Here is an 18662-nt window from a genome sequence, read left to right on the forward strand (position 1 = left end):
TGGCTACATGCAAATGAAGGAAACCTAAGCAAGTTGTGCTTCCTTTTTCTGGTTATTTGGCTATAGCTTTTGATAGAATACAGATAACTGAACTTACTTTGTTGCATTACATTCTTCATTAAATTACCTTTCCATTGATATATAATTTTATGGTATTACTCCAAAAAAAGTGGTGTTATGAGCCATCAGACCTCAGAAATACACTTTTCTCAAAAGGTTTCCACAATTTTGGTCACAGTGTAGGTACACTGTGAAATTCACTCCATTGTCGTCTGAAAAGAGAATTAAATAAATGTATGGAGGACAAGGCTCTCAATGGTCATTATTAGCCATGATGCTTATGTTTTGCCTTCACTGGTAGAATAGACCAGTAGCTGTGTATCGCAAGTGAGCAGATTGTGGCTGTAGGCATCTGGCAGGCATCTGGCTGGCCATTGTCCTTGCATGTGCTGGGCTAGAGATGCCTTTGGCTTGATCCAGTAGGGCTCTTCTTATGTTCTATGTACAGTATACTCGAACTAGCTTAGTCCCATTGATTTCAATGAAGCTCAAAGAGTTTAAGGGCAGCTGGCATAATAAAGGCTTGTGGCACATGCCCTTTATGTGTCATTCCTTGTCTTTCAAGAACATACACAACAACCACTAATCAACTTTTCCCTGATCTCAGTCTGTGAATAATAAGAATGAAAGTATCCCAATGAAAACAAACCGCCTAATTTGCGACCGTAGTAATGTGCTTGCTTGTAGGTAAAGCATGCCCCCAACACAATGAGCTGCCAAAAATGATTTATCCGATTACATTACTTTGTATATTTACTCCTTTCCTCACATTATTGTTGTGGACAGCTCAATAGCAATTCTGTTTTGGAAAGGCTAAGTTCCAGCTATTGCCTTTAAATCTGTACTTTCCCTCCAGCACTGTGGGTGAAAAAGAAGAAAAGAAAGGATGGCAATATGTCAGGATCCGCCATGAAGGATGAACATGAATGACACCTGTGTGAAATAAACAGCTAGCTCTATCTAACTGTTGCCTGAAGCGGAAAGGTATACCTTTTAAAGAGTTAAAGCCAGGTTCAAACTTGCAGAGACAGCAACTGAAGTTGCAGAAACAACTTCATCAGAGAATGAGAATGAGCACTCTGGGAACATTTATGTGAACCTTAACCGACTATGAAACGAAAGACATGAAGGAAATGCATATGTTGCAAGGTAGAAATGTCATAACCTACTAACCTGGCAGCCATGGGAAATTCCTGCATGTGCTAGATCTCAGCACTTGACCCTCATACAGACATGTCACTGTAAACATTGTGAAAGAAGGAAGAAGCAGAAGAAGGAAGAACCAGCGCTGTTAGCAGTAACAAGACAACTGCAACTTAATAACATAAATACTTCTCTTCTATGTATCAGTAGATTTCCGATTTAATTTAAAAAATTGGCCTATAATTTATCCACTTAAATATATCAATAATGATGATCATCAAGATTAGTTTATTCTTATTGCTGGTGAAACTTATGGGCCAATTTATGACTAAGCCCTACAAATGAATGCTTAGGACTGGCTACAACAACACACCAATGCAACATCTCAAACCACCCTTGCATTGAACAGCTCACCTAGTCATCATAGACATCAAGGAATTCCACAGTGGTGAATACATGGAATTCCACCCAGGTGAGTAAACAGGCTGGCAAGAGAAGAGTGGTCCATCTTTCCTTTGCCAACTCGCTTAGTTTCCATGCTAGCTATGGAGGAAGTGAAGTCTCTTTCTCCCCGGTCACCATGGAAACATAGTGGGCTGGCGGAGGAGAGAGGGATAGATCAATCTGTTCCTTCTGCTCCAGCCCAATTGTGTTTCTATGCTGGCTAGGGAGGAAGATCACAGAAACCAAGCCAGCTGTCAGATGAAGAACATAATAATCCAACCTTTCTGTATGAACAACAAAATGTGTCTTTCCCACATCGGTCTCTACAGCCACAGCAGGTGCTTCAAATCTCCAATAGTTTGACTTCACCTGCAAAGGCACACTCCTCCATTGTTTCCTGAGACAGATAGATGTCAACACCAGTCTGTAGTCAGTCACCCACCTGGTAGAAAGCTCCCCTCCCCCAGCCTAAGAGGCTAGGGTTTTTTTAAAAAATGCTAGCAACATGCTTTTGACAGATTTTAGGGCTATTATTCATAGTGACATTGTGTGTAGAGATACAAGTACCATATATGGGATCCTGAAGACCAGCTACTTTAACATATGATTGCATTAATATGCCTTCATGTCATGATATACAGAACTATAATTATTTCCAATCTCTGTGTCATTTTCAAAATTTTCCAATCCAATTTCCTGGGTAGGAAAGGGGAAAAAGGGGAGGTTACTGCTATTTGTAGTGCTACGGCAATGTTTCCAAAACAAGATGTACTATGTCCTGAAAGCAGCTATTTTGATAACTGTGGTTATGCTCCAAGTTATGAATAGCAAAATAAGACAACACTTAGTTTTAAATATGCTTTTAATGCACTGCTAGAACTGAGAACTCTAGCAAAGCCGTAAGCTCAGTTGTGAGGGGCTCAGATCATTGCCATGAAGTTCATCTCAATCTTTTAGCCACTGAAGGAAACAGGACAACTTTACATACTATTCCTGGTTAAATTAGCAATGTCATGATCATTCATGTGATGCTTCAGTAGACTTTGTGAGTAGTTCACAGTTCACGGAGAAGGTGGAATTGATAGCTTTTAGTAGATTTCCATTAGTAATACTTTACTTTCTGATGTTTAGAGGATATTTTGTTTAGTTGTTTGCTATGTTTCCTACATATTTTCCTTGTATTTTTGTAGCCTATTTTTATGTGTAATGTTCCATTGAAGATGATGTTTTATTTAGTGGATCGGAGAAATTCTCTGGAGTTTGTTTGGTTTTTATATTTGCTTTTTTTAAAAAAAAAAATCCTAGTTAGTATATAAATTGAACAAACAAACCATCAACAGGCTATTCAATATGACTGGATAATAATTCAGTTTACATACCTGGGTCTCAAACTGTGAGGCAAGTCTCATTAGGGAGTTCCACGTTCCACCTGTAAACATTTCTACATGCACCTTGATTGGATCAGACCAGGGGGGGCAGACTTCAGGCTTGTCAAATCTATTTTGTTTTTCATTAGAACTCCAAGATCTGTCAATCAAAGCCATATGTTGAACCAAACCTCTGGTTAGAATGAATAAGGTGCTTCTGAGCCTATTCTGAGCCTTTGTTTTCAACACCAGAACTGAACTGAGCTCATATTCCTTTCACAAAAAAGTCCACTCCTGGTTAGCTTTCTTCATTTCAGTAAATTAATTAGAAGGGGAAAGTTATTTTGCTGTTGCTCTGTGCCTGGGAGTCCACAAGCAAATGATCCAGAGAAGGACGATTAGGTTCAGATTCACCAGCTTCCCCCCCCCCCCCCCGGATTAGAGAACAGGCTGTTCCACTTCACCTCCTCAAATCAAAGCAATTCACAAGGCTATGATTCCCCATCATGTTTGTTGCCAGTCCTTGAGGCTAGGGAACTAAACGAATCACAGGCCTGTTTTCCCAAAGCATTTTGAAATGTTGCCTTGGGCCCAGTGACTGCCTTCATCTCTCAGTTTGCTTTCTCTTAAACGCAAACAACAGGGAATCATTCCAAAAAACCGAGTTATGACTTTTGACTACAGGGAGACCCATTATGAAATCAGATATAAACCGGATATAATTCTGATACAGATTCTTCTAAAAATATTTACATACTGGGCTTTTCCTACAGTCCCTTATCTGGTCCTATCAACTCATTTCATACATCTAAGTTGTGTTTGGTTGGGAAGCAACTTAGACCTTGGAACTTCCTGCTCAAGGAGACCTATTTTACTCACTCTCCAGTACAGGTATGCTACTGGAGCAAGGCATTTGACCCGTTATGTCATCCATTTCCCATGTGCCTGATATCATCATCATCATCATCATCATTAGAATTTATATACCGCCCTATACCCGGGGGTCTCAGGCTGGTTCACAGAATAAAATCAAGATATAAAACCACAAAATACATAATAAAAATGAAAACAACAACCCAATAGCTACTATTGGGAGTTAGACCCCAACTTCCATCAGCCCCAGCTAGAATGATCAATGGTTAGTGATGATGGGAGTTGTAGTCCAGCAACATCCGGAACTCCACAAGTTGCCCACCCTTGCATTACATGATATTTGTTATCTGTAGTGCCCATGCCTACTGTTGCCACTATTGGCCTGCTCTAGACACCCTACTGTTAATTCAGTATGCTGGAGTCCCAGAAGCTGAGACTTCTGAATCAGAGGTAACAGCTTTATTATATGTAAACAGCAACCTTAGTCCTTGACTTGAGTTTACCCCTCAAATTCTGCTTACTTGGCCATTACTGATAACGGCTTTCCCATCACACTAACAAAGCAATCCTCAGGCTGCAATCTTAAATGTACTTACCATAGAACAAGCCCTGCTGAACACAATAGAAATTATTGCTCAATAAACATGTGCAAGATTGCATTGCGCTGTAAAGCTGCAGTCCTATGTGTGCTTGCTTGGCTGTAAACACCACTGAACTCCACGGGATCCATTTTTTATCCCCCCACCCCAATGTTTAATGTTCTATTATGTTTTTGTTGTCAAATCTTTTTTTATTAAGTTTTACATTGCAAATTAAAATTCAAACATTAAACATCAACAACATCATGGGATCCGTTTTTGGGTAGATGTGCATAGGATTGCTCTGCGGAACTTTCTACCTTACGCAAAAGGTGGAAAAACATTTCCAGGCTTCTTCCTCAGTGTGACTTTTTGCTCTGTCTCGGTTTGGAAAGACTGCAAAAGATCATCAGACTTCAAGCTTAACATCAGTTAAAAAATTAATAATGTGTAAATTGCATTGATTTTTTTCTTGCCTTTGAACAGATGATGCAGGGAATTCTAATCCAGTTTGCCTATTGCTCATTAAAGTGTTTATATGAAAATAAGGTACTATAGCCAAGAATTATCTGGTGTAATTAACAATATGATATACAGCGCTGCAAACAGCCTTAAGGCATACCCTACGCTCAGTGGCATAGCGTGGGGGGTGCAGGGGGGGCCGGCCGCACCGGGCGCAACTTCTGGGGCTAGGGCAAATCCACGGGTTAGGGGGCGCAAATCCACGGGTTAGGGGGCGCAAATTACTTGCCTTGCCCCGGGTGCTGACAACCCACGCTACGCCACTGCCTACGCTTAACAGCACATAGTGTTTGGTGCCAATTTTTGTAGACATGCATCTACAGTAGTATTCACATGCACAAACATGTACTTTTAATACACAAAACAAAGTGTACATTAGTATATGCGTAGTGTTTGGATGTCACATTCAGATGCACTCGCAAACATTGCAAGAGGAATTGTGTGTTTTGAAAAGTTCAGTCATTTCAAGGCTCAGGTTTATTGTTGGCCACACTCAGGGAAAGGAGAGGTATTGTGATGAGCGCGAATACCTCAGCTCAAATTCAGCAAAAGTGCAAGATGATGCTGCAATTAGAGTCAGTGAAAAGACTGCATGAGCAGTTGTCATGCATGCGATAAGTTGTTATTTCAGGGCAATGGCAGAAATCCTAGAAGAAAAATGAAGCACGTGGGTGATTCAGAGAATCGAAGCAAGTGAAATGTCTCACTTCAATGGGCTGAAAAGTCTTTTCTACAAAGATCTTTTAAAATGAATGCTGCAGAGATTTTGTAAGTTACTGACATTTCCTTCTTCCCTCTCCCAGATGCCTGAGGTGAATAGCAATCAATTTTAAAGTTGGCAATCAATCAAAATACATCAAAAAAATTATTTTAAATAAATCCCAGCCCAAATGAAGAAGTCTTACATTCTCAAAACAGAAAACTACAGGCTAAATAAATAAATATTTATTTATTTATTAAAAATCTGGCATTGGTGAGTTTTAAAAGGAAAGGATATTTAAAGTGGTGATGTAGGTATTAAGAATACCTTTGCTTAACAAAGCAGGCACAACACTGAGCATGTGAAGAGGGCATTCAAGTTGGAGTCAGAGATCACTGGCAAAAGGCAGTTAGGCTGCGATTCTATATGCACTTACCTGTTATTGAAGTCATTGGGGCTTACTTCTGAGTATACACAGTATACACAGGATTTGCTCTTCAGAGTTGGTAGGTCAAAATCAGTACCTTTGAATGAGCTCAAAAGGCAATAGGTAGCTTGTTCAAACAATCAGATTATTAATTTATATTCCACGTTTTCCCCAAGGAGCTTGTGTCAGCATATTTGCTTCTCCCTTTTAGTAGGATTATTCTGAAACAGCTTTACAAAGTAAGCTTAAGGGTATGAAATTGGCTTCACACAGGGAAGCTGCAAGTTAGCATTTAATATGGAAGAGACATTGGCCTCTGGCTTAATCTGGCCAGAGGTGGATGGGAGATATTTCCATTTTATTTTCTCCACTGCTAATTCCAGGGCTGGTACAGCTTGAGGGCTCCTTTGGGTGTTGTGAAGGGGCTTAGAAACCTGTTAATTGACTATAGACCTGATAGTTGACTATAGTCAAAAGACCTCTTTTCTTTTTGTTATAATGCTTTGTGATTTTTTTGATTTTTGATTTTATTATTATTTCTACTTGGGGGTTTTTTTTGTTCAGTTTTGATGTATGGCTTTTTTCACTGTACATTAATAATAATAGATATATAATTTTTTAAAAAGAAACCTGTTAATTGATGTCCTAACTCCTAGATTGCCCCATTTTGGTCCCCTGTGCTATTGGAATACCACTGGTGGTACCACCTATTCGACTTTCCACAGATATGCCCTAGGTAGGGAGACCTGTGGCAACAAAGATGGCCTTCCTCTCTGACAGTGGAGTCCTTCTCCCAGAGCTTCCTATGGTACCTTAGTTGCTGAAAGCCAAATGCAGTCTTGGAACTAAATATTTATTATTAATTTCCTATCTAACATGAGTTTGACCAAACTGCAGGAGGCAGTGGAAGACAGGAGTGCCTGGCGTGCTCTGGTCCATGGAGTCATGAAGAGTCGGACATGACTAAACGACTAAACAACAACAACATCTAACATTCTGCTCCAGGGGTTCGGGGGGGGGGGCGGGAAGAGGGAGAAACTTTGCATTTTGTTTATATTTTGTTGAAAGCCAATAAAGGCTGTTGTTATTATTATTAGTATCCTTCTGTCTCAAGAGACACTGGAGTGTGCCTCCAGGGGGTGAAGTCAAAGGCTGGGTTAGCAGCACCAAAGTGACCTCTGCAGAGTGCAAGCCTAGGCAGTGTGTATGGAGCTCCTGGGCTGCTCAGACGACAAGACCCCTCTCTCAGCCTCCCTGATGGGGTCCAAAGGAAAGCAGAGCAATACGTTTGGCACCAGCTTGGCTGCAGGAGTTGCCAGAAAAAAATGGTGTACAAGGCACCATCTAACTGTCATAAGATTTTCTTAAAAATAAATAAAAACCAAGTTTACATTTGCCAAGGATGCCAGTAAAATTTCTATTGTGTAGGGCTGGATCACATCAGGCATAGCCTGCTGTTTCAAGGTCAAAGTTAACAGAAATTTGGCTTAGAGAAAGGAGAATTCTGCAGATTGGCTGAATACTAGACCTTTAATAATGACACTGAGAAACAGTTTTGGCATACTGTACATCTATGTTTTTGAGATGCTGCTACTGAAGCTGCAAACAAACTAACAACCAACCAACAGTATTGGAAATAATATTTTAATATTAAGAAAAAATAATAATCTTAAGAGACATATTTGCGGAATGTAGGTAAACCAACAGATGTGCCCCTAGAAATGGGTCATTTCTAAACTCTGTTGCAACAAAACACACAAGGATTCTTGCCTAGATTTCTTTCCGGTGTTCTTCGCTTACAGCAAAATCTCTGCTTTGAGAAAACGCCTTCAGAAAAGGAAGGAGCAGGATGAGTAAAGAGTCAAGGTATGTTAATTGTTTTCAATTATATAAAAGGCTGCTCTAACAGGATGAAAAAAAAAGGGGAGGGGAAATTCTCCCCAGTGACTTACAGAGAATAACAGGGAAAGTCAGCAGTTTAAGCGTGTGAGTGACAGAAGTAAGTAGCAGTAACTAACAATTAGGAAATATGGTGGCAACCCATTAGAGGGAATTTCTACAGTAGAATCCTATAAGAGAACCTCCCCCTCAAAGTCCCTTCTATCGAGCTATTAAGATTGCTATATTTTGTTTTATTTTTACTATAACTCCTTCTTGAACAGCCACACATCAAGCAGAATTTCAGCAAGTGTTTTCCGGCATGAAGATGAACAAAGATTAGCAGTACCCTTGCTGAATTGCTTCGTGTTTTCTTTTAAAGAAGCCGCCCGGCCTTCTTGCTAGGAATGACACAGGCACACACAGGAACGTGACCTGGGCCATAGCTGTCAACTTATAGATTTGAAAATAAGGGACCAGCAGCCTCGAAAATAAGGGATCAGCAGCCAAAAGAAGGGATCAACAATTACTTTGATACAATACATATTTTGTTGTGTGCAAATGGCTTTGGATACCTATTTGGTCCATAAATTACCATATAGCATATATTCAACACAAAAAAACCAGCAACAATTTGTTGTTGACAAAGGACAGCTGGACATAGAAAGGGCCCCATTACCTTCAGTAGCTTATTTAAGGGACATCATCAATAAGGGACAGCAGCGGGACATGGTGCTGGGATAAGGGACTGTCCCGCCAAATAAGGGACGCTTGACAGCTATGACCTGGGCACAGACAACTGGTATGTTGGTTCCAACGGATTCCCCTTTTCCTTGGCTGGTCATGAGATCACAAGAGTCCTGCTGGACCAGGCGAATGGCTCATCTAATCCAGTTTCCTGTTCTCACAATGGCCAATCAGATGTTCATGGGAAGCTCATAAGCAGGACCTGAGCACTAGGCTACTCTCCCTTCCTGTGGTTTCCAGAAACTGGTATTCAGAAGCACACAGCTTTCACTATAGTTGTAGTGTGGTAGAGGCTGGATGTCCACCTATCAGGGATAGTGTAGTAGTGGATTGCAGGCAATGGCAGGTGACTGTGACCTTTGAGGGCCTTTCTGACTGCATGATGTTGGTGGTTCAGATCAGGGGAGTCAAAGCCTACTTTACATAACAGTCACTATAGTTTTCAGAGTCTTTAAAAAATAAAAATAAGGTGCTTGACTTTTGGAATCCTTCCAGGCATTCAAATTCAGCACCTAAACACCACAAATGACAGATCACAATGCTTGTTCCACTTTCATTCATTTTTCTGTATGATGGGAGTCTTTAATTACACAGCTCGCCTCTGTCCAAAAGTTGTTCAGCTACGGTTCAGTTACTGAAAATTGTATGTGCAGAACATGAAAGAAAAAGCCACGGATTGCTTCTTCACTCGTGTACTTGAGAATGTCCGCAGCACTCATGTGAAATTCATGTGAGGTTCGCTTTCCGTAGCTCAGAAATATAGTAATTAAAATTGTGGTAGAGAGTCCCCAACAAAGTTTATTGCAGCTGAAGTCAAGTATTAACTTGCCAATTTTACAAGCAACAAAGCCAGCCGTGTGTGAGATGTTAGTGGAAAGCATGTCAGCTACATGTTGCTGTCTTGTAACGTTATTTTGTAAATTCAGCACTAGATTCAGGGTCTGCCAATTCCTTCCTAGTGCCAAACACAAAGAATGCGCCAGTTAACCGGCAATCTTTCAAGCTGCACAAGCGTGAAAAGGAAATGTAGCACCTTGGGGCAAGGCAGGTCCCCTTTGCAGAAACACCAGGCGCATGGATAAGCAGTGATAGAAACTCAAATATATAAGCTATGGTAGGCGCCAAATGGCTCCTTGAACCGGGGTTACAGCTGCCAAACAGAAATGCCTAGTTGCCATTTTTGGGCCAGGGGGTTCCTAAGTTGTACTTTTCAATACTGCTTTTTGGTTCCTGAAATTCATTCTGATTGTGCAGATAAAATCCAATGGATAGAATTCTACGGGATGTGCTGCTAGTGTGTGAAAACAGTCCAGGCCCAAGGATCCCCAGGCATGTACCTCCAGGCGCCATCCTGCCACCAGGGCATCTTCACTTGGTCACAAGTGGCCAATAAGGTAAAGGGACCCCTGACCATTAGGTCCAGTCGCGGACGACTCTGGGGTTGTGGCGCTCATCTCGCTTTATTGGCCAAGGGAGGCGGCGTACAGCCTCCGGGTCATGTGGCCAGCATGACAAAGCCGCTTCTGGTGAACCAGAGCAGTGCCCGGAAATGCCGTTTACCTTCCCACTATTTATCTACCTGCACTTTGTGCTTTCAAACTGCTAGGTTGGCAGGAGCAGGGACCGAGCAATGGGAGCTCACTGTGTCACGGGGATTTGAACCACCGACCTTCTGATCGGCAAGCCCTTGGCTCTGTGGTTTAACCAGGTGCAAAATGTGCCTGGCTGATTTTGAACACTGTGGATATGGCTATATAACCAACGTATTATCTATTACAGTCGTACCCTGGTTCTCAAACGCCTTGGCACTCTCACATTTTGGCTCCCCAACACCGCAAACCCAGAAGTAAGTGTTCCGGTTTGCAAACGTTTTTCAGAAGCTGGATGTCTGGCTTGATTGCAGGAAGCTCCTGCAGCCAATTGGAAGCTGCGCCTTGGTTTCTGAACTGTTTCGGGAGTTGAACGGACTCCTGGAAAAGATTGAGTTCAACAACCAAGGTACCATTGTATTACTGTTATGTACTTAAGAACAGAACAGAACAGTCATTAAAATGATTGGCTACTAAAAAAAAGTTAAACAACTGCATAGGCCTGTCAGAATAGTCTTCAAGGGATGCCTGAAAGTCAAAAGTGTGAAAGCCTGCAGAATCTCCGCTTGGGACGGGCTAACCTTAAATGTCCAAATTCTGGTCGAGGCCAGTGGGGCCTCTGTAACATGGGGGACAACTATCTTCCAGATGATCTCAATGATCAAATGGGGATACATGAGCTCCGGCAGTCCATCTGCCCCATCAGCAGTCTAGCCGCTGCCTTGTGCACCAGCCGAAGCTCCCAGACTGAGGCCCAACACGTACAGACATACCGCTTTCCTTGACAATCAATAACTTTGTGCGTACAACAGTATACATGCTGGATGCTTTCTGACTAACGCTGTATGTGACAGAGGGGCAAGATGGCATTGGGTACAGGGCTAGTACGTACAGTCCCGCCACTCCACTCAAATGTTCACTGAATGGCTATGGTCTCACCCCCCCCCCAAAAAAAGATCTATTCAATAGTTGTTTTTCCATTTAGACAGAAATAACAATATGGTGGACCTCTGCTGGTGGAAGCAACCACAAAGTACTTATAAAGTCACCTGGGTAGCCAATTTGTGACACAGTGCTACAAACAGCACAGGCAATCCGGGATCACGGTAAGCTTGGACAAGAGCAGGAGCTCCAATGACATGAATAGGGAAGCCTGTGGCTCTCCAGATGCTGCTGGACTACAACTCCCATCATCCTTCACCATTGGCCAGGGGCTGTGGCTGATGGGAATTGAAGTCTAACAACCTCAGGCAGGCTCTACATTGGCTACTCCGGTTTAGGGTAAAGGGATGGTGGCACCCTCTTGAGGCGATCATGAGTACTGTGGCGAACGCTGTGGCATGGGGAGAGAGGTGCAGGGGCCAGGGAGAGGCAATGGTTGGTGGTAAAACCAACCTGGAGGCAGGCTATTCACGAAATGGGATGCTGGCTCATGCAGAACTCGCCCCGATTGGCTGCCACAACATTCTCCCCAGTGTGCCTGTTTGTACTCTTCCCAGCTGCACCCAGTGAGAGTTCACATCCAGGCCTAAACCTGGGAACTCTCACACAAGAGACCCAGGTTGCTCTACAGCAGTGATTCTTAAAGAGTATGGCAAGAGAGGATGGCAAGTGGGGCGGGGAGATTCAAGAACAATCAGTATCATATTTTGGGAATGATTCATGTTCTTATGTAGCTGCATTGTTTTTTACTTTCTGGATGTCCCATGATCATGTGTTCTATGTTATAAATCAAGGACTGGTAGACTTCCGGGACGCCGCGGCCGCAGAAAAGGAGTGCGAGATAACTCCTCCGGGGGAGTCTCGAACAGCATGGAGATTTAGAGGGGTCGCGAAGGCTACGTGAACCCTGAAACCACAGGAGGGAATCCTGCGGGACAAAGCACCCTGCGACGCTGCCTGTGCTCGCCTGTGTTGCCGGCGTTTAACAAGGCTGGAGCTGCAGCATAAAGGGGAGGCAACAGACTCCATGCTGTGAAGCCTCAAGCTCCGAGGGAAAGCGGCGGACCTCCAACAGCAGTGGAGAAGCTGGGAAGTAGCTATAAAACACTGTGGAAAAGCAGTGGGGACAAAAGAAATATTGGAAAATACTTAGATAAGATTAAAGGAATGTTCTGATAAGAACCCAGCGGAGAAGAAATAATTGGTGAAAAGGAGGAGGAGTTCACCCCTGGCGGTAAGGTGAAAAAAGAGTATAGCGAGACGCTGGGAGAGAGGAAACAAGAAGAAACAAGCCGCCAAGTGAGTGTGGTGGAAAGACCTCAGACACAAAGTATAAAGAGTCGGAGGCAAGGTAACAGTAGTGTAACAGTGAAACTATTAAATGGACTAGAGAGAGGGGAAAAAGACTTTTCTGTTTCATCGGGACGGAGTGCGCTATAGCCAGCGCGGGTTTCGGTGGAGGATTTCTGCTTTTAAATCTCAGGTTTAAATCTCAGGTTTGGGGAGAGTTGGGACTTAAACGGAGTGTGGAATATAGGCACCCTCTCAGCACTCTGTGAGACTGTGTTTAAAGACTGAGACTGTGTTCAAAGACAGGGACTGTGAGACTGTGAAAGATCGCCATATTGAGCAAGTTAAAGGGGAACCGCCTTCGTCATCCCAATCTGATACGTTTTTTTGATCTTCAGAGATGGCTGTGACTCTCTTCGGGATTTAAAGAGACATACACCCCGGGACTTAAAGTTAAAGAATACGTCTTCACAGGACCCTGCCCACGAATTTGGGAATCCCCTGAATTTGGAAGTGCCTTTGGTGGTTCAGGTGTCTATTATATTTAACCATAAGACTTTGAGGATTTAAATACGTGTCTTGATTTAGGTACAGTTAAAATTGTATTATCATTATTTGATCTCAAATAAGGGTTAACTCTTGCAGTGTACCAATTTAGTTAATTTTGGACCCTTGTTGTAATATCTGAGAGACGTTAGCTTTGTTACCTCTATACCTTATCCCTACAGTATATTAGAAGGAATTAATCTTAAATATACAAATGCCGAACGGTTCTAAGAATGGTGTGGTAACACCAGAGGAAAGGAGGCCTTCAAGACAAGAAGAGGGGAAGGAGGCAAGAGAAATTAGAGATTATGATAGTTTGATGGCTGAAATAAGAAAGGAATTTAAAAATAATGAACAGTATATCGAGAGAAAATTGATAGAGGTACAAGATACTTTAGATAAGAAACTGGAGGGAGTGGTGGGGGAATTGATAGGAAAAGTTAAAGATCTCTCGGTAAGAACTAAGGCTTTGGAGGACTCAGTGAAAAGGGTGCAAAAGGATACGAAAGACAGCAAGAAAGAGATGGACAGGATTAGACTAGAAGTTAAAGAGATAGGAGCGACACAGGAAGAGTTGTTGGATAACATGGCTATGACGCAGATGCGACAAAATCAATCTAATCTAAAATTTAGAGGAATATCAGAGGATTCAAATGAGAATATTCGAGTTAAAGTGGTGAAAGAGCTGGCAGGATGGTTAGATAGAAAAGAAGAAGAGATAAACCATTCCTTGGTAAACATATTCCGAATAAGAATAAAATCGGCCAAAGCCAGAGGGAAAAAACTGCCAGGAGATGTAATAGCCATGTTTAATTCATTGGAGATAAGAAATGAAATTTTGAAACAGAACTACGTTAAAAGGTTATATATTGAAGAAAACCCAATTATTATTTATAAAGAGATTCCTTCGATATTTCTTCGAAGGAGGGACCCATATAAAAAATTAACAAATCAATTGAAGAAAAATGGGATCTTGTACAGATGGGAGTTTCCGGAAGGTGTCTCATTTTATTTCAAGGAAAAAAAGTTTAAACTGTCTACCATTTCAGAACTTCAAAAATTTGCAAGGAGATACGAGAAGGACCTGGGGAAAATGATGGGGGAGGAGGAGGTGGAGAACCAGCAGGGGGAAGAAAGGGGGGGAGTGAAGAAGAAGAAAGAGAGGAGAGTTCAATAGGAGAAAGAGAAGAACTAGAGAAAGGAGACAAAGAACAGTAGATTGTGTATAGGCCTGATAAGTTAATTAATATTACATAACAGATGGCGTTAAAAATACTAAACTGGAATGTGAATGGGCTGAACAATAAAAATAAAAGGAACCAGATTACACATGTACTATTGAAAAAGAACTGTGATTTAATATGTCTCCAAGAGACGCATATAATAAATAAGCATAAGAGATTATTAAGCAATAAGAGACTGGGACTAGATTTTGTGACATCAGATAGGGTGAAGAAAAGAGGGGTGGTAATTTATATAAAGGAAAAATATGACCCACAACTATTGTATAAAGATGATCAAGGGAGAGTAGTCATAGTTCAGATGGTGTTTCAGGGAGAAAAAATAATTGTTGTGGGAATATATGCTCCAAATGATAAAAAATCCGCCTTCTATTCTGAATTAGGAGACAAATTGATGGAATGGATGGACCAAAAAATGATATTAATGGGAGACTTTAATGGGGTGCTGTCTCCAAGCCTAGATAAGTCAATAAAAAAACAAGGGAAGAAGGAAGGTAAATTACTGCGATCTTTTTTTGATATGGTAAATAACCTGGGATTAATTGATGCTTGGAGACTCAAAAACCCCACTATAAAACAATATACTTTCTTCTCAAATCCAAATCAAAGTTGGGGGAGAATAGATAGCATTTGGATTTTGAAGGAACTGACTCAGAATTTAACTAAATCGGAAATTCTTTCACGAACTATATCTGATCACAATGCGGTTTCCATTGAGTTAAAAGGTAAGGATATCAAAACAGCCAGATGGAGAATGAATGAATTTTTATTTAATGACCAGAAGATTGTGAATAAGGCAATAGAGACAATAGAAGATGATTTTAAATGGAATTTAAACGGGGAAACTGCTATAGAGACGGTGTGGGACGCAGGAAAGGCAGTTATGAGGGGCTTTCTAATACAGAAAAATAGTCAAGTAAGAAAAGAAAAAGAGACAAAGAAGGAACAGATCCTAACACAGATTATGGAAAATGAAAGAAAGTTAACTATCAACCCCAGTGAGGAGACCGCGAAGCAGAATATAAAGATACTACAAGCTAAATTTTCTACAATAATTGACCAAGAGGTAGAATGGAAAATTAAAATGATGAATCAGAGGACGTTTGAATCTGCAAATAAGATAGGCAAATATTTGGCGTGGCAAATAAGAGAAAGAAGAAAACAAAACACGATTAGTAAGATAAGGGAAGGAGAAAGGATTGTGGAAGAACCAAAAGAAATAAGAAAGATATTCCAAAAATATTATAAGGATTTATATAAAAGAGGAAAGGAAACAAAACAAGAAATAGACTGCTTTTTGCAAGAACATCACCTAAAACAAATTTCAAAAGAAGAAAAAGAGATATTAGACCAGACAATTACTCAAGGAGAGATAAAGAAGGCCATTAAAAAGATGAAAAGTGGGAAAGTGCCAGGGCCAGATGGCCTTTCGGCCAAATATTACAAAACGCTAAGTGACCAAATATCCCCAGTGTTAGGAGAAGTGATGAATAATATATTAAAAGAAGGAAGGATCCCGAATACCTGGAAGGAAGCATATATCACCTTGATTCCTAAAAAAGATGCAGATACCTTGGAAGTGAAAAACTATAGGCCAATTTCATTATTAAATAATGATTACAAGCTATTTGCAGATATAATGGCAGAAAGATTAAAAAAGGTCCTGAACAATAAAATACATAAAGATCAAACGGGCTTCCTCCCAGGGAGACAATTAAGGGAAAATGTAAGGAACTTGATAGATATTATTGAATATTTGGATATGAGTATAGATAGACAAGCGGCCTTGGTGTTCATAGACGCTGAAAAGGCGTTTGATAATATCTCGTGGGATTTCTTGAAGAAAAGTCTGGAAACGATGGGAATGGGAGAGAAATTTAGAAAAGGCATAGAAGCAATATATAAGGAACAGAAGGCAAAGTTGGTAATAAATAACACCACAACAGAATACTTTAGTATATATAAAGGAACTAGACAGGGCTGCCCCCTGTCTCCTCTATTGTTTATAACAGTATTAGAAATACTGAACGAGAGACTAAGGGGGGCAACAGAAGTTAAAGGAGTCAAGGTAGGAAAGAGGGAATATAAAATCAAGGCCTTTGCAGATGACATCGTATTAACCTTAGAAGACCCAAAAAATAGCGTAAAAGAAGCTTTACCAAAAATTGACGAATTTGGAGCCGTGGCAGGACTTAAGGTAAATAAAAATAAAACCAAAATGTTGGTCAAAAATTTAACAAATGAAGAAATGATAGATTTAGAACAAAGGACGGAAATTGCGGTAGCTAAGAAAGTGAAATATCTTGGAATATGGGTCACAGCTAAGAACATAAATTTATATAAGGATAATTATGATGTCACCTGGAGGAGTATAAAGAAAGACATGTAAATTTGGGGGAGGATGAAACTCTCCTTTTTGGGGAGGATAGCTGTTGTTAAAATGAATATTCTGCCTAGAATGCTATTTCTATTTCAAACTATCCCCATACTTAAAGGCTTAAAACAATGTAAAGAGTGGCAGAGAGCCTTGGCGAAATATATTTGGCAGGGGAAAAGGCCACGGATAAAAATGAAAATTTTGATAGATAAAAAAGAAAGAGGGGGCTTTTCTCTCCCGGACCTAAGTCTATACTATGAAGCGGCTTGCATACTCTGGTTAAAAGATTGGATAAAACTGGAGAACAGAGACCTATTGGACCTGGAAGGTTTCAATAATTGGTACGGATGGCATTCGTACCTTTGGTATGGGAAAGTGAAGGTCCACAAGAGCTTTTTAAACCATATTTTTAGGGGACCGATATACCAAGCATGGGAAAGGAATAAAAACCTCCTTGAAAGAAAGACTCCCTGGTGGATTTCACCAATAGAGGTTCTAACGGTCAAGAAAACAAACATGGAGGAGAAAAACGCCACCTATGAAGAAATGTTAAGAAAAACAGACCAAGGGCCCAAACTCAGACCTTATGAAGAGATAAAAAGCTTATTCACTGGTTGGTTGCAATACCACCAGGTGAATGATTTGTTAAAAGAGGATAAGAAGAAGTTGGGTTTTGAGGATAAAAAATCAAAATTTAACATAGAAGTAGTAGAAGGCAAAAACAAAACCCTATCCAGAATTTATGATATACTATTAGAGTGGTATACAAAGGACGAGGAGGTGAAGGAGGCAATGATTAAATGGGCAATTGACTTTGGTTATAACATCGATTTCGAAAGGTGGTCGGAAGTGTGGAATTGTAACATAAAGTTTACAGCATGTATGGCACTGAGAGAAAATGTTTGGAAGATGTTATATAGGTGGTACCACACCCCTGTGAAATTGGCCAAAATGTATAGATTAAAGGATAAGAAATGCTGGAAGTGTGGTGAGGTGGAGGGTGATCTATATCATTTATGGTGGACATGTAAAAAGGTGAAAGGCTTTTGGGAATCACTTTATAATGAGCTTAAAAAAATACTTAAGTACACTTTTCCCAAAAGACCTGAAGCCTTTTTGCTGGGAATGACGGGCAAAGAAATCAAAAAGGAAGACAAGACAATATTCCTCTATGCCACCACAGCAGCGAGAATTATGTTGGCACAATACTGGAAAGTGGAAACCATCCCCAGCATAAATGACTGGCAGATTAAAATGGTAAATTATGCTGAGCTTGATAAATTAACAGGTAAAATAAGAGATCAAGATGAACAGAAATATCTGAAAAATTGGAGTAAATACTGGAACTATATTGGAATAAATGTCTAATGTGAACTGGCGGGGTTAGAACAATACTACCAGCGAGTGAATTTAGGATTATAGATTAAAAATCAAATACGTAATGGAAGTAGATATTCGATACTTACCAAAAGGGTGGAAGGGAGTCTAGGGTGTTTTTCTTTTCTTTTCTTTTTTTTTTTGCACGATGTAGCTAATTTATTTTCTTTGTATAGTTGGAAAAAGGAAAAAGTTGGCTTGTATATCTCTGTTGTAGTGACCCCTTTTTTGTAATCTTTTCTGTATATATATATATATATATATTTCTTTTTTATATGTCTGTTTTGTGTATAACTTTAATAAAAATGTATTCGAAAAAAATAAAAATAAATCAAGGACTGCTAGTTGTTGTTTCTTTTTTGTTTCCCAATGGATTTCTTATAAAAATGTGGTGTGGTGCAAGCAAATTTTTATTCTGAATGTGTGGCCCAGAGAAAAAGGTGTGACAACCACTGTTCTGCATGAGCTTCATGGTATCCCACACATTGCATGTAGTGGGGAAGAGGGATGCCATGGCGGTATTTTCCTGTTTCTGGAAATGGATTGGCTCCCTATATGCCT

This window comes from Podarcis cretensis, assembly GCF_951804945.1.
Source record: "Podarcis cretensis genome assembly, chromosome: 1".
Taxonomy (NCBI): Eukaryota; Metazoa; Chordata; class Lepidosauria; order Squamata; family Lacertidae; genus Podarcis; species Podarcis cretensis.